Here is an 11,940-nt window from a genome sequence, read left to right as displayed (position 1 = left end):
CTCAAGAATCTTGATAGAAACCGCTTGGATTTTGCACATAAGCCTCAACTCCTCCGATTCAGATTTTTCATTAGTAGATTGACCGGCATTTCCATGCGGTTGTTGTTGAAGTTGGAGTTGTTTTCTAGGTGCATACTGTTGTTGAAAACCAGGAGGATTGAATTGCTTTGCTCCAAAATGTTGATAAGGTTGTTGTATCGCATTCTGGTTGTTGCTCCAGATGAAGTTAGGATGATTGCGGTTAGTAGGATGATAAGTGGCAGGAACTGGTTGCTGCGACCTCTGAAAGTTGCTCACATACTGAGCTGACTCATTAAATATAGCACACTGCTCCGTTTCGTGCGCACCCACACAAAGCTCACAGAAACTAATGATCTGATTAACTCCATAATTAGCCAAAGAATCCACTTTCATCGTCAACGCCTTTAATCGAGCAGCTATAGATGTAGTTGTATCCACCTCCAGAATTCCTGCTACCTTTCCTTAAGGTAATCTCTGAGTTGGGCTCTGATATTCATTAGCAATCATCAATTTAATTAGCTCATAAGTTTTATCGTAGCTCTTAGCCCATAAGGCTCCACCTAATGCTACATCGAGCATAGGTCTCGACTGTGCTCCCAACCCATTATAAAAGCAATTGATAATCATCCACTCAGGCAATCCATGATGAGGACACTTCCTAAGCATCTCCTTGTAGCGCTCCCAAACTTCACACAAAGATTCTCCCGATTGCTGCGTAAATTGAGTAAGAGTGTTCCTGATTACAGCTGTCTTCGCCATAGGGAAAAATTTAGTAAGAAACTTCTGAGCAAGATACTCTCAAGTAGTGATAGAACCTGGTGGTAGAGAATGTAACCAACACTTAGCTTTATCCCTCAGAGAGAATGGGAAAAACCTCAGCTGTACAGCATCTTCAAAAATATTGTTGAACTTGAAAGTGTGGCAGATCTCGATGAAATCTCTAATGTGCATGTTGGCATCTTCCGTTGGAGAACCCCCAAACTGGACTGAATTTTGCACCATCTGAATCGTGCTAGACTTGATTTCAAAGGTATTAGCCGCAATGGTTGGTCTAACAATGCTAGACTGAATGTCATTGATCTTCGGTTGAGAATAATCCATCAAAGATTTCGGATTTGCTGCTGGTTCTCCCATTGTAATGATAGCTTCTTCTTCAACGTTCTCAACTTCTTCAAAAACTTCTTCAAAAATTTCTTCTAGCGTTTCCTTACACGCTCTCTAGAGTACCTGAAACACAAACAAAGCAAACAAGTAAAATATCAGAGTCAGTGAACTTTAACGATCACTGATGTCAAGCACATAAACTAAATTTAACACCGAAGTCCCGGCAGCGGCGCCAAAAACTTGTCCGCACTAAAACACACGCAAAAAATTACATGCAAGCGCACGTGATCATGAGTAGTATAAGATTCAATTCAAGTTCGTTCTCATAGAGAATTCGTTTAGGTTAAGTTCAGATTATGCACTTATGCAATAATGTATGGTTATCGCTCAATGCTAAGACAAGTAACAAATTGAGTTTTGATTTAACTAAGAGATTATACTAATTAACATTAACTAAGAGAATTAAGGTTGAATTACTTATATGAGAATAAACATGGAATTTTAACTTCATCAAATACTTCATTCAAAATCATGTCTTTAACCTTAGCATGTGATGGTGATGACAACCAATCAGATAACACGAAATTAGTATACGCCAACTTTCATTGTACGAATACTCTACTACTAAGCATCCACAATTAAGATAGAAGATAGCAGACACCAATCATGCTTAGTCCTTATATGTCTATAGAGATTGAAAACATAATGGTTTAAGAGCAAGTTATCTATCGTGATTACATAGGGTGAATAAGATGGTTAAGATTACCCACGAATTATGCATGTCAATTCATACGTAAACATATGTTAGCATGGCAAGTTCTAAACCTCTATATTCACTGTCGCTTCAATAGAGATTAACAAACAATCTTAGATGTTAGCTACGCATCAAAGGCGAATAAGCACAACCAAACTAGGAAATCATAAATCAACACACACAAAAGATTATAAAACAATTAACTATTGAAATCCATAGATAAATCTGTTAGAACCCCATGACAATGATTAGTTCATAATCGAACTCATCGTCACCATGGTTTCCAATGAAAACATGATATAAAACAAGATAAGAATACTAGGGTTCAAAGACAAATCGAAAAAAAGCATCATAAGTACAACTATAATAAAGATTACAAAAGTCTTCTTCTTCGTAGCCGTCTTGTGCTCTTGTAGGTCTTCGTATTGCTCTCCCTGGTCTCCACCTTATTAAAAACGTCTTATATTTGGTTTATATAGGTTTCTGACCTGGGCTTTCAAACTCTCAGATTCGGACTCGAATCAGGATTCTGGGCCAGGACTATCGTGCGACCACCCCAACCTCCGCACGGGCGCGCATGCTTGCTGCTTTTCTGGCACGGCCGCCCCGCCTTCCGCGCGGGCGCACCTTGGTTCTGTCCCTTGACTTCATTTTTTGATCTCTGCTGTATCTTGAGTTCTGTTTGTCAGAATTTGGCGATCCAATAGTCCACACGAAGCTATCGAGATGCTCTTCAACATGAGAATGATCTTGACTTCAGATCATAACCTCCTTTCAGCATATTTCCTTGAAAAACTAATTTATTCATCCAACTAATGCCTGTAATGCAAAAACACAAAAACACATCAAAAATACCAATAACTTGAGTTCAAAACACCAACTTAAGCCTGTAATGAAGCGTTCCAACTAGATATAAAATCCACTTATCAATTAAAAATAAATTTAAATTTTTATAATTGAAATTATATCTCATATCTAACCAAAAAAAGTTCTCAATGGAGAAGACCCTATATATATATATATGTGTGTGTGTGTCTAAAAATAAATATTTAATATAATATAAAGTATAATCAAATAGTATCCCTTTGATTATGTGCAAATTATTTAAAACAAAATAGTGAATTTATATTAAAAAAATTATTTAAAATAAAATGTGATGCCCTCAATCTCGGGGTTAGGAAATGAGGACTCACACACCTCTATTCTAATAATTAAATATGCATAAACCCCGATTAACTACTAACAGGATCAGCAGGATAAAGTATGAGACAAGATTACAACTACCAATCACAGAATATAATTTACAAACCCAAAATATTATTAAATAATCAATATCGGTTCCGGCTGAAAACCGACAGATAACCCATTGTATCTTTATACACCTCTTTCTAGGCGCGAGCTCACTCATAACCTGTACTACCTGCTCTGGCAACTGGAAGCCCTCAACACGGTAGGGACCACCAGGTACGCTCTTACGAGCAGTGCGCCTAAGCCTGGCCATCTTCTTGCTTAACTGCCATGGTTAGATTAAGATAAAACAAGTGAGTAGAAAACTCAGCAAGTAACTATATAGCAGTTCTACAATATCAAATATCAATATACTTTGAACAAACTAGGGCATTCTACTTTAGTTAATCTAGGTGGCAGATTTCCATATATTTATTTTTGTTTTCTTTGAGATAAGGAAAGGGTATCCGAAGAATAGTTGGGCTTTCAAGAAACAAGGCTCGAAACAGAACAAAAGCCGATATTCATCATAATTCATTATAGGATCAAAATAGATCTTTCGATAGAGGAAAGCAACAGTATTTCAAGATATAGAATCATTCGTATGATCAACAATTTCAGGAATCAGGGTTCTGAGCTTTAAGCTCCACAATAACATAATCAACTCTTTTCAAAACAGTATAAACCATTTTCATTTCCAAAAATCAATTTACTGAATAAAAGTTTCAGTTCCCTTTTTAAATAATCATTTAGAACCCTTGATTGGATCACTTATCTTTCCATTTCATTATATACGGGTGATCAGCCCGTATCGACCTCCATTCTGGTCTTTAAGGTACCATTCGGCATAATTTCAGCCTTAAATTGGACTAGTCCCACTAGCCTCTTACCATGACTGGACTAGTCCCACTAGCCTCTTACGTCTCAATCCAATCCATCAAGAATTCATTTGGAAAACCTTGAGTTGGAAAACAATAGGTTTTCTAAAATTCATTTTATCATTACCAAGCCTTTAAAATCATTTGGACTCTTTCAAGTCGAAACTCATTCTTAATTCAGATTTTAAAGAAACAAAGTTCAGGGAGTGAATCAAAGATACGCAAGGAAGAATTCTCAAGAATTCTGTATCAAGGATAATAAGGTACTAAATTTGAAGGATCAGTAATAACTTAGGGATCATTAGGGCGATCAAGAGAAACAGGGTATCATTAACAGAGTTATCCAAGATAATTAAAGGTTCAATATGATTTATGGCATTATAGGAAACTGGAACAGAAAGGCAGATTATCAAAGGGTGAAATTAATAGGATTATCAATAAAAGGTTATCAAGAACAGGGGTACTTCAAATCAATATCAGGGTTTTATAAAGCAAGGGTTTTATACTTTGACAGTTCAATACTCTACATGGTATGAACAACATTTCCTTTATAATCATTTACACAAGTAATCAGAGTTACTTGCCTGAAATTGCTTTCCTGAGGGTTGAACTACTGCCACCTAGTATACTTTTCCCTTTCCTAACCCGAATGCCCTCACGCTCCGAATCTACAATAAAAACCAGAAATCTTAATTAGATTCCCAACTCTCGTTCCCGGAACGATCTCTCTATACGATAACTCGATTATATCTTTGACTCGAACTATACGAGTATAGCTTATACAAATAAGCACACAGCACATAGCACATAGCACAATCCTTTATCGTAGTTTTTATATCCTTATATACCTAGAAATCAAAGCGTACTCGCTTGACCTAGGCTATTTCTCAAATCACACTAACATGACTCTTTTACGAGTACTAGACCCATTTACAACCAAACATTTACGTGCATACTATCACTTATATCAATCGACTAAATTCCCTTTTCTTTTATTCCTTAATTCGAACCAAAACAACAATCCAATCAAGCAAAATCAAAGATTTTTCACATATAACACTCAATCATTCTTTTAATTACCAAAATCAAGTTTTGACCTTTATATCTTATGGCCTATTTGGCCTTATTGCAAATACCCACCATAAAATCAATCAAATACTCACTTTAATTCACATAAACCCGTATCTCATTCAACAACCTTTAAAGAACCATTCTCCTTTCTTTTAATCATAAAAAAATCTGAACCATAATTCTACATATACAATCAAATTTCTCAAAAATCACACCATACAACTTTAGTTCTAGCATGATCCAACATTTAAACTAGCACCATTTTTTATTAACAAATTTCGAACATAAACACCACTCAATCATGGTCATGCAAACAAGTTCTCATTAGTCACTAAGATTTTTAGCAAAAATCAACTCAATTCTCCTTTTAAGCCTAAGACCCATTCGGGTTTATCAAGAAAACACACATGCAAAGATCAATCTTGACATGCAAAGTCTTATATCACATTTTCAACTTGTTTTAAACCTTAACTTAGTCATTTAACTCATTTTCATCAAGATTTCCGAAGCACGAAGCCAAACATCACCTAATGACTCAACTTTAATCAAATTATTCAATCAACATGCATGCATTCACTTAATCACAAATCAATCTCTTCTAAACCCATTTTCTATTCGGCAAAAATTCAAAATTCACAATCCAAGAACCAAACAAGGACATGCACATCTTGATCCTTTTTAAGACTAACATGCAATCACTTTTAGGCTATTCATACTTAGTGTTTACCAAGATTATCTCACAAAAATCAATTTCCTTTCTTATTAACATAAAAATTCGAACCTAACTTAGCATGCATCAATAATTTCATTCCTTTTCAAGCTAATAACAATCCATTATTACTTTAAACAAGTTTACTCAAATCAAACAACTTTAAAGATTAAGTCCATTCGGCCTTTTTCAAAAACAAAACATGCAACTTGATATTCTTACTCCTTGAATCACAAATCATCATATTTCTTAACATCAAATCATTAAATCATGCATTTAACCATAATCAACTTGATTTCCTTCAAAATAATAATGGACATTCGGCCTTATCAATCAAAACACCACATGCAAACATAAAGAAGTGATCTTAAGGTTTTAGAGCTCAGTTTTTAACATCATAGCTCACCACCGGTTCACCGGAGTTCATCACCGGTGGCGGTGGCTTCATGGTGGTGCCCTCATTCGAGGGTGTCCATCCATAAAAACCCCCGATTTCTTAACAAAGCCAATGCAACAACACCATATGCAATCTGATTTCAGCACGTTAATCACAGAACATGAACTAATCAAGCAAGCCCTCGGTTCTTGGCTCGAAACCGAACCCAACACACACACACACTACGGCATGCAAGCACAAACACACACATGCACACGAATTAAAGATCTTGTATGGATTAAGGATGAAGATTCATGGAGTGTTTCAAGGAATTAGAGAGGGAGAGGCAATATACCGATAGAAATCAAAGAGAGAGAGAAAGAGAGTTGCCGAGAGAGAGAGTGTGAGAGTGAGAGAAAGAGAGAAAAGAGTGAGTGTACGGCAAGAAGAAGAAAATGTGGGAAGGAAGGAGTGTTTTATACTCCACCAAACAAGGGTAAAATGGTAATCTAATAACCCCCTTTTTAATTTGCATTTTGTTTCTCTTTTTACTCAAGTGCAACGAAATCCAAAGTAAAAATATTTTTCTCTCGGGAAGATGAAATTGTCTTGAATAAAAATCTTTAACACGTAGGTCTCGAAATTAGCTTTTTATCCATTACTCATAATAAGAATTTGAGTGAACGGTTGATTTTATATAAACTTTGCAAACTTGCTTTAATAAATATATTTTCCTCATAAAATCGATTTAAAAATGCAAGGTCCAACAATTAAATTCACTTATTATTTTTAAAAAGTCTCTAGGACCTCTATGAAGATAACAGAACAAATCCCATGTTTTTATCCATCTCAGATGCTTTTATAAAAATGCACGAAGGTTAATTAAACCTTTACTTAAATCACATAATTCCTTTAAAATTCACAAAATTGACACAGAACATATAGTCATGCACACAGTCAAGCAATCACACGCATATAGTCACATAACGACTCATGCCTGATCATAGAATATATCACTCTTAAATCTTTATCCTCTTTTACGCGTACCGGGTCACGTTCAGCCTGACGGCCCGTCGCTCAGCGTTTCGATTACGCTTCTCATTATCTTTGCCAATCAACACGTCTCTTAAGACGAAATACTTTATTCATTCACTTCACATATAATTCACATTTTATATTATTAAATTTTCATTCTAGGACGGGTTCCGTTCTACCTGACGGCCCGAAACCACAGCTCGACTTCTAAGCTGACTCTTTAAATTGGAACTTTTTATTCACGCTCCTTAACTCTAGTATACAGATAAGACAAATAATCACCACTTAATCACATAATCTCATCACATAACACATACTTTACTTTTTTAATTACGACGCAAAATTCTCGGTTGTTACAATCTTTCCTCCTTAAAAGGATTATGTCCCCAGAATCTAATCTAAGCAAACAGATGGGGATACTTTTCTTTCATTTCGCTTTCTAATTCCCAAGTCGATTCCTCGACTAGTGGATTTCTCCACAACACTCTAACTAGAGGTGCAACTTTATTTCTAAGCGTCTTTTCTTTTCGATCCAAAATTCGCACTGGTTGTTCCACATAGGACAAATCTGGTTGGATTTCTACTGGTTCCAACTCGATCACATGGCTCACGTCGGCATTATACTTTTTCAGGAGAGATACATGAAATACATTGTGCAGATGTTGCATTTGCGGCGGCGGCGCCAATTCATACGCCACTTTCCCAACTTATCGCAATACTTCAAATGGTCCAATGTACCTTGGACTTAGCTTTCCTTTCTTTCCAAATCGAGTTAAACCTTTCCAAGGAGATATCTTCAACAAGACCTTGTCTCCAGTTTTGAATTGCACATCTTTCCGCTCTTGATTCGCGTACTTTGCCTGTCGGTCTTGAGCTGCAATTGATCTCTTTCGTATCATTTCAACTTTTTCCTTCGTTTGCTGCACTAGCTCGGGGCCAATTAACTTGCGCACACCAACTTCGTCCCAATAAGTAGGGGATCTACACTTTCTTCCATACAACGCTTCATAAGGTGGCATGCCAATACTTGCGTGATAACTGTTGTTGTAGGAAAACTCAACTAAGGGCAAATGATCGTCCCAATTTCCTTTGGAATCTATTGCGCAGGTTCGCAACATATCCTCAATTGTCTGAATTGTCCTTTCACTTTGTCCATCTGTTTGCGGATGATATGCTGTACTCATTTTCAATTTCGTTCCCAAATGATCATGGAATTGTCGCCAAAATCTCGAGTTAAACCTTGGATCTCTATCAGACACGATAGATACAGGAACTCCATGACGCATCACGATTTCATCCAGATACAATTTGACCAGCTTCTCTAATTAAAACCTTTCGTTTATCGGCAAGAAATGCGCTGACTTTGTCAACCGATCAATTACCACCCAAATCGCATCATGATTAGACTTGGTTTTAGGTAATCCTACCACGAAATCCATCGCGATATGTTCCCATTTCCATTCAGGTATGTCCAGTGGCTGAAACAATCCACTTGGCCTTTGATGTTCCACTTTAACTCTTTGGCACGTGTAACATTTGCTTATCCATTCCGCAATTTCCTTTTTCATGTTTGGCCACCAAAAATTTTCTTTCAAATCCTGGTACATCTTCGTACTTCCAGGGTGAATTGAAAATCTCGAGTTATGCGCTTCTTGCAAAATCTCGTGCTTTAGTTCCACAACATCAGGTATCCAAATACGTGAGTTAACACGGTATATCCCTTTTTCATCCTTTTGAGCTTTAATTTCTTCTCCCGTCAACTTATTCCTTTCGCGATTCATCACTTGCTCTTGACAGCATCTAATCTTTTCCAAAATTTCAGGTTGAAACCGTATTGCATAAATGGCTTCACCTCCACATTCTGGAGTCTGCACCACTATTTCCATCTTTTCAAAGTCCTTGATTAATTCTTCTGATGACGTTAACATATTCAACTTTTCCTTTCGACTTAAAGCATCAGCTACCACATTTGCCTTTCCAGGATGATAGTTTATCGCACAATCATAATCTTTGATCAATTCCAACCACCTTCTTTGTCGCATATTTAGTTCTTTCTGAGTAAAGATATACTTTAGGCTCTTATGGTCCGTATAAATCTCGCACTTTTCCCCGTATAAATAATGCCTCCAAATCTTAAGGGCAAATACAATTGCTGCCAATTCCAAATCGTGCGTTGGATACTTTTGCTCATGCGGCTTGAGTTACCTTGACGCGTATGCTATTACCTTCCCGTGTTGCATTAACACGCATCCAAGTCCTTTATAGGAAGCATCACTGAATATCACAAATTCACCTTTATCATCTGGTAATACCAACACAGGGGCGATTACCAACCTCTTCTTTAACTCTTGAAAACTTTCCTCACACTTTTCTGTCCAAACGAACTTCTCATTCTTTCTCGTCAATTTTGTCAATGGAACCGCAATCTTTGAGAAATCTTGCACAAATCTTCTATAGTATCCGGCTAATCCCAGAAAACTTCTGACTTCCGTCGGAGTCTTGGGTCTTTCCCAATTCATTACAGCTTCTATCTTGGCTGGATCCACTTTAATTCCTTCTTTATTAACTACATGACCAAGAAATTGCACTTCCTTTAGCCAAAATTCACACTTTGAAAACTTTGCATACAGCTTCTCTTTTCGCAGAATTTCCAAGGAAATCCTCAAATGCTCCTTATGATCTTCCTCCATCTTGGAATAAATAAGTATATCGTCAATAAACACAATCACGAACTTGTCCAAATATTGCTTGAACACTCTGTTCATAAGATCCATAAATGCAGCTGGCGCATTCGTCAAGCCAAATGCCATCACCAAAAACTCATAATGTCTGTATCTTGTTCGGAACGCTATCTTGGGTATATCTTCCGCTTTGATCTTTAGTTGATGATACCCAGATCTTAAATCAATCTTTGAAAAGCACGAAGCTCCTTTTAATTGGTCAAACAAGTCATCGATCCGCGGTAGAGGGTACTTATTCTTGATTGTCAACTTATTCAGTTCACGGTAATCGATACATAATCGCATACTTCCATCCTTCTTCTTTACAAACAACACCGGTGCGCCCCACGGGGATACACTCGGTCGGATTACTCCTTTGTCCAACAACTCTTGCAACTGAGCTGCCAATTCCTTCATTTCAACCGGCGCCATGCGATAGGGAGCTTTTGACACTGGTTCCGTACCAAGAGCCAATTCAATCATAAACTCGATCTCTCTGTCTGGAGGTAGTCCAGGCAATTCATCAGGAAACACGTCCGGAAAATCTCTTACTACCGGAATATCGTCGATCCTTACAGATTCTTTCTCCACGTCCACGACATGAGCCAAATAAACCTCGCATCCTTGACGTATCAATCTTCTCGCCTCAATAACCGTTAGAAATTTCTTCTCTTGCCTCTTTCCTTTAAATATCACTTCCTCGCCATCCTTGGTTTTTAACTTCACTTTCTTACTTTTACACTCTATTTGCGCCTCATGATTTGACAACCAATTCATTCCTAGTATAACCTCAAATTCTCCTAACTTAAAAGGAATTAAGTCAGCAGAAAAGTGCCGACCTTTTATAGACACATCACAATCGGGACAAATCTTATTAACAACAACTTTCTCTTGATTTGCTACCTCTATAATCAACTTAGGCTCTAGAGGGTACGCAACACAATTTAACTTATCAAGAATGCTTTCAGAAATAAAAGATCTGGTTGCTCCAGAATCCATCAAAACTTTTACTTCTACTGAGTTTATAACAAGCATACATGCTACCACGTCCACATCTTGCACCGCATCTTTCATTGTCATGTTAAAGGTCCTAGCTCTGGGTTGAGCTGATGGTGTGGGGAGAGACGGCGGTCCAGCAATTCTGAGAACATTAGCCTTCTGCACAGGCTCCTTGCAGTTTCTAGCCATATGGCCTACCTTGCCACACTTGAAACAAGCCAAATCAGGCTTCCTTATTTCATTTGAAAATTCCGAAGAATAATGCCCCTTCTGGTTGCACTTAAAACATGTTATATCCAGCTTATTACACCTCCTCGGGTGTCTCTTTCCACAGTTCCTGCATTCTTGCATCTAGGGTCTGCTTTCCTTTCCCGGTTGTCCAGCTTTCTGGAAACGGTTCTTCTGAGCTCCATTCCCGGGTCTAAACTTCTGAAACTTTTTGTTCTGACCTCCACCATTCTTTCCAAACTTTCCTATGAACTTTGAACTTCCTTGCTCTTGCTCAGAGCTTTCAAACTTCCTTTTTCTTCCTTCATTTTCTCTTCGAGCAGCTTCCCGCTCACCTTCTACTATCATTGCCTTCTGAACCAAAGCAGCATAGTTCTTGATCTCCAACATCGCTATTTGACTCCTAATCCACGGCTTAAGTCCCTGCTGGAACCTCTTAGCCTTCTTTGTTTCAGTATTCACGTACTCTGGCACGAACCTTGCCAACTCTGAAAACTTCACCTCATATTCTGCTACCGACATTTCCTCCTGTCTAAGATCCAAAAATTTCATCTCCAACTGATCTTGCATATAACTTGGCAAATATTTTTCCAGAAACATCTCAGTGAACTTTTCCCAAGATAAGTCTTTGCCTTCCAACAACGCCTTAGAAGACTCCCACCAGAAACTTGCTTCATCCCTCAAATAATAACTTGCGTACTGAGCTTTCTTATCGTCCTTAACTTCGGCTAGCTCAAAGGCTTTTTCCATCTCTCTCAACCACGACTGTGCTTTAATCGGATCTGGCAAACCTAAGAACTCTGGAGGATGAACAGATT

General features: G+C 37.6%; 1 non-coding gene across 1 annotated transcript; it reads left to right on the top strand.

Annotated features, from left to right (window-relative positions):
- The first annotated feature begins 658 nt into the window (after positions 1-658).
- On the top strand, positions 659-765 carry LOC141676061 (small nucleolar RNA R71). Its single transcript, XR_012556671.1, has one exon. It is a non-coding gene; the product is annotated as a small nucleolar RNA R71 (small nucleolar RNA).
- The last annotated feature ends 11,175 nt before the right edge of the window (positions 766-11,940 follow it).

The sequence above is a fragment of the Apium graveolens genome, chromosome 7 (genome assembly GCF_009905375.1).
Source record: "Apium graveolens cultivar Ventura chromosome 7, ASM990537v1, whole genome shotgun sequence".
In the NCBI taxonomy this organism is placed as follows: Eukaryota; Viridiplantae; Streptophyta; class Magnoliopsida; order Apiales; family Apiaceae; genus Apium; species Apium graveolens.
This window is presented reverse-complemented; position numbering and strand designations above follow the sequence as displayed.